The 5,000-nt window shown below is 41.5% G+C and overlaps 1 protein-coding gene across 1 annotated transcript in view; it reads left to right on the top strand.

The window, feature by feature from the left end:
• Window positions 1-2,576: 2,576 nt before the first annotated feature.
• The window catches only part of LOC307249229 (sodium- and chloride-dependent taurine transporter-like), a 27,419-nt gene continuing 24,995 nt past the window's right edge, over window positions 2,577-5,000 (top strand). Inside the window, exon 1 of the mRNA XM_080025872.1 lies at window positions 2,577-2,695. The gene's annotated coding sequence lies outside the window, so the exon portion shown is untranslated. The remainder of the gene's footprint in view (window positions 2,696-5,000) is intronic.

Here is a 5,000-nt window from a genome sequence, read left to right as displayed (position 1 = left end):
CTCAAACACTTATTTCTACAGCACATTTAAAAACAACATCAGTTGACCAAAGTGCTGTACAGGGTACAATACACACACAAGCAAATAATATGTATATGTGTCACACGCACACACACACAAACGCACACACACACTCACTCACTCTCTCACAAACTCACTCACTCACTCACTCACTCACTCTCAAAACCTATACAAGAAAGTACAATCAAATAAATACAAACTAATCAAAATAAAAACACATATACAAAAAGATAAATACTCATTAAGTTAAGTTAAGTTATCTTTATTTGTCAGTTGTACACGAGGCACATTGAAATTCGTCTTTTCGCATCCCTCTCAAGTTACCACACTTCGGAGGGGGTCAGAGCGCAGGGCCAGCCGCAGTACAGCGCCCCTGGAGCAGTTTGGGGTTAAGTGTCTTGCTCAAGGACACAATGGTAGAGATGGTGGGCACCGTAGACGCAATACCAGCCTCTGCTAGTTTTACAACTAACACCCTCCTGTCCGGTGCCGGGGATCGAACCAGCGACCTCATGGTTACTGGTCGGCCACCTTTTCCTCTAGGCCATCCTACCACCCACTCATGTATATAGACACAACAAACCAAACGAGATGATTAGTTCTGGGTAGAAACACATTGAGGAAGAGAAAGAATACAAAGAATAAAAAGATGGCAAGTCTATAACAAACATGTTTTAAGAAGTGATTTGAAAAGACGTTGCTGATTCGGCAAGTTGCTGTTGTTGCTATTATTCATGCAGTATAGGCTAGACTATGGGCTGCTCTCTCTCTCCACACTGACTGACTTCCTCTATTTCGAGCGCCGGCCCGCGGGCACACTCGAGCCCCTGCTCACGTGGACGCGCATGTGTGGGGGTGTAGTTTAGTGGGCTGCCGGGAGCGCGCATGAGAACCTATAAGCGCGTGCCCGCTAGAGCGAGAGCCGCGGTTGAGATACAAACCAACCAGCTCGTGAAATGGGTTTGGGGGAGAGGGGGGGGGGGGGGGGGGGGGCACTTTAATGCTCCTTAATGATGCATTCATGTACTGTTCGTAAATTTCCACTTCATATTTTGAAACCTATATATCTCTCTATTGCTTAGGCCTATAGTGGAGTCTTCAAGTGCTTATGGTTGGTGACTTATGACATCTATTGCAGCATGTCCGTCCTGGGAGAGGGATCCCTTACTCTGTCGACTCTCCCTGAGATTTCTTAATTTTTTTTTAATCCCGGTAAAGGGTTTTTACTGGGAGTTTTTTCTCAGCCGAGCTAAGGGTGTAAGGGCAGGGTGTCATATTGTATCATATTGTATGGAATGTAAAGACCACTGAGACAAATGTGTTTGTGATTTTGGGCTATACAAATAAAACTGATTTGATTTGATTTGATTTGATACAACTTAACCCCAGAACAGACAGCGCTATTTTATGGAAGAATAATATGTTAAAACAAGTGCATTATAGGCATGTTTATGTTGCGAGTTTCATCCTGCTGTCTGCTGCTGAATATAGACATTTTACAGAGACAAGCCTCCATGAGGACTTTGGCATAATTCAAGATGGAGAGATGTTTACTCCATGATTTGGGAGTCCTCTTGACAATCCAAACGCTTTATGGCTAAAGGCTATTTATATAGGCCTAATAATAGGCTATTAATTATTGGTGATCCTCCCTTTTTTATTGTCTAAAATTATAGATTGAAAAAAAAGACCTAAGGGTAAGGGTAGAAGGTTGTATGCCTATAGAAATGCCAATTTTGGTGTCATGTTTTTCATACATTGTTTTTAAGACTAATAACATTCCAGTTTTATACCATAAAATTAATTGTTTCTAAATTTAGCTTGATGGGTTCATGTGTAGTTTTCAAAGACTTACATTTTGGTTTTGCTTTAAACAAATAGGCAACGTTGTTCATGTTCACTTCCTATGGAAAAATAACCCATTCATTGTTGAACATTCTTCAACGCCTATGTCTTTTATATCCTAATATCAGGTGTGTCCCATTTTGACAGTAGCGGCGCCTGCTGAAAAGTGGTCTACGGACATTTCGTGTTTCAGATGGAACTGTTGATTCTATGTTTTATTATTCTTATTTTTTTCTTGTGCATATCTCAGTAAAGGAGTTGGTGTTTATAGACTAGAATAATGTTTGGAGCTCAGACGATTGGAAGATTATGTAGATTGCTCTGGAAGACACATTTTCGAAAAGTGTCCCAATTTAACAATACTGACCCATATCAGTAAAACGGGAATAATGCATTAAAACAATGCCTTCAAAGTGTAAATCCATCAAGAACTACGCGAATATGTTCCACAACAAATGCACGTTTGAGTTAACCCAGTTAATGTGGATACGATGCACTTACCGTTACAGTCTTTACGACTTTTTTGAGTAGACTAACAAGGGGGGGTGAGAAAAAAAAAATCCGATTTTTTCTGCGCGCCCTGAACGCACCAGACACACAGCTCTCCTGTTGCTCGCTCTGAGAGGAGGAGGCAGGCCGGTGATTTTCCACTGCCTGACTAAATGTCTACGGTCCCCCTCGTTTGAGGAGACAAAGGTCAGAATAGAAAAGAGAGGCTCATAAGCAAGTCTAGAACATAAGCAACTCAGTCGCTCGCACGGACACAGGCGGACACGGACAAGGGACTAGAAAACTAAAAGGACATTTAAAAGGACAATAATATTACCAGGTAACGGAAAAATCGCAATCATTTGTAGGCTACACATTTAAAAAAAAAAAAAAAAAAGCATGGCTGGGGCTGAATTCACTGAGTTTGATTTCATTTTGTTTTATAATTATTTCTTTATTACAGTGTTCATTCTAGTGTGTTTTGTGTGCGTTGCATCTTGATTATCTAGGTGTAATGTAGGTGAGAGGACAGTTTTTTTTTTCTTTATTATTTTCAAAACAAAGGCTGCAATTAAGATGAGTTTGTGTGCTCTTATGGGTGGAAGGTGGGAACACCAATTAGCAGTGTTTAGTCGTTTTTTTTAGTGTTTTTGTGTGTGTGTGTGTGTGTGTGTGCAGGTAGGGATGTGTTTCCTGGTTAAGGATGTAGGCTAGATTTGGATAAAGGTTGTCTCTCTCTCTCTCTCTCTCTCTCTCTCTCTCTCTCTCTCTCTCTCTCTCTCTCTCTCTCTCTCTCTGTCTCTCTGTGCGTTTATTTGAGCGCTCGCTATCGGGATTATCGGAGAATTTTGCATTTTCTTCACACAATTTTAAATGACAAACGATCAGGTTAGTCGTTAGTGGATGGTGGTGGAAATGCTTTTTATTATTATTATAGCCTATACCCATGTGTGTGTCTTGTCGGGCATTGGGCGCGGATTATTTTCCGAAACGTGCGTCAAAAAGCCTTTATAAGGGATGTTCTTTTTATTTCTAATTTCTTGAATATCCTGAATGATTTTCCGTTTCGTTTCAGACCATGGTTGCTTAGCTCTGCTGTCTATTTATAGACTTTCGGGTCTGTCAGTGGTTTTTTTCTTTTATTTAAGCTAGTCTTTATCTGCCGCTTGTTTTCGTCCTATAGGCTGTAGGCTGTGTATGTGGATGTTATAGGCTATTCAAACATAAAGGCACCGTCCAAAGTCTTTTTTTTTTATGGCTTCGTTCGTTCATCTGACCTTGTTTCATTTAATTCCGTTATTGAAAAAAAAAAAAGGGGGAAGTGTGTGTGTGTGTGTGTGTGTCTGCGCGTGCGTGCGCTCAGAGCGGAGATGCTCGACAGACATTCGCACGTTGCACATCGTGCGCTGCTTCTCCCAACCACGAGTGTGTGTGTCTCTCTCTCGCTGATATATAGTCTCTCTCTCTTTCTCATATATAGTCTCTCTTTCTCTCTCTCTCTCTCTCTCTCTCACATATAGTCTCTCTACCTTTGTCTCGCTTCCCCTTTCTCTCTCCCTCTCGCTCTCTCTGTCTATATAGGCTCTTTCTCTCTCTCTTACATTAATTTTTGTATTTGCTGTAACAATGGAGAATTTGTTTTTCATAGCTTTGTTTGCAGAAATTATTGCAGCCAGTCGTGTAGATCTGTTTGATAAATGTGCGATTGTGTTGTTGACTCTTCGTTGTCAGCGCTGTTGCCTAGTTTCCACCTCAAATGTCAAATGCAAAGGGGTGACTGCCTGCTGCTTCCTTATTTGAAGCACACTGCGTGATGTATTTGCATTGTACATTGTGTATGTATTGTTGTTTTTGCTGTGCATTTGTTTGACTCGGTCACCCTCAAGTATAATTAAAGGTTAATGGCTAGAGAATAGAGTTCTTTTTAGAGCGCACTCACACTGGCAAAGTGAGAGGTGTGTGTGTGTGTGTGTGTGTGTGTGTGTGTGTGTGTGTGTGTGTGTGTGTGTGTGTGTGTGTGTGTGTGTGTGTGTGTGTGTGTGTGTGTGTGTGTGTGTGTGTGTGTGTGTGTGTGTGTGTGTGTGTGTGTGTGTGTGTGTGTGTGTGTGTGTGTGTGTGTGTGTGTGTGTGTGTGTGTGTGTGTGTGTGGTAAGTAAGTAAGCTGGTTCCATTTCGGATCGGTTTCAACATTGGAAAGATACCTGGAGTGTGTTACCTCCTCCAGTGGATTTTGTGTTTAATAGCAAAGAGGACTATTATGCAAAACACACACGAGTGGATCTACTTGGGTTTTGAATATCACATTTCAAATTTAAAGCTACAGTGTGTAACATCTGTCGGCCCCATGAGGAATTCTGGATAATTACAACAACACTGTCGGTGCATCTGCGTGGATTTTATACCTTCTGCTGTAGGCCTACGTCTTGGGTTTTTCTTAGCAGTATAGAATCAACAACTGAAACATTTCTTGGGCTCTTCTTGGGATTTTTTTGAGCTCCTGCACCAGTGTCGAGGAGGGGGGGGGGGGGCACCAGTTTGTAAACGCTGCCATACTGAGAAATACAGAGAGAGTTTTGTAGGAGCTGATAGGCTTACTAATCAACTTTTTTTTCAACTCATTTTGCAATGGCTTGAATGCTACCGGC

Source organism: Ammodytes marinus (assembly GCF_949987685.1).
Source record: "Ammodytes marinus genome assembly, chromosome: 4".
NCBI lineage: Eukaryota > Metazoa > Chordata > Actinopteri > Uranoscopiformes > Ammodytidae > Ammodytes > Ammodytes marinus.
This window is presented reverse-complemented; position numbering and strand designations above follow the sequence as displayed.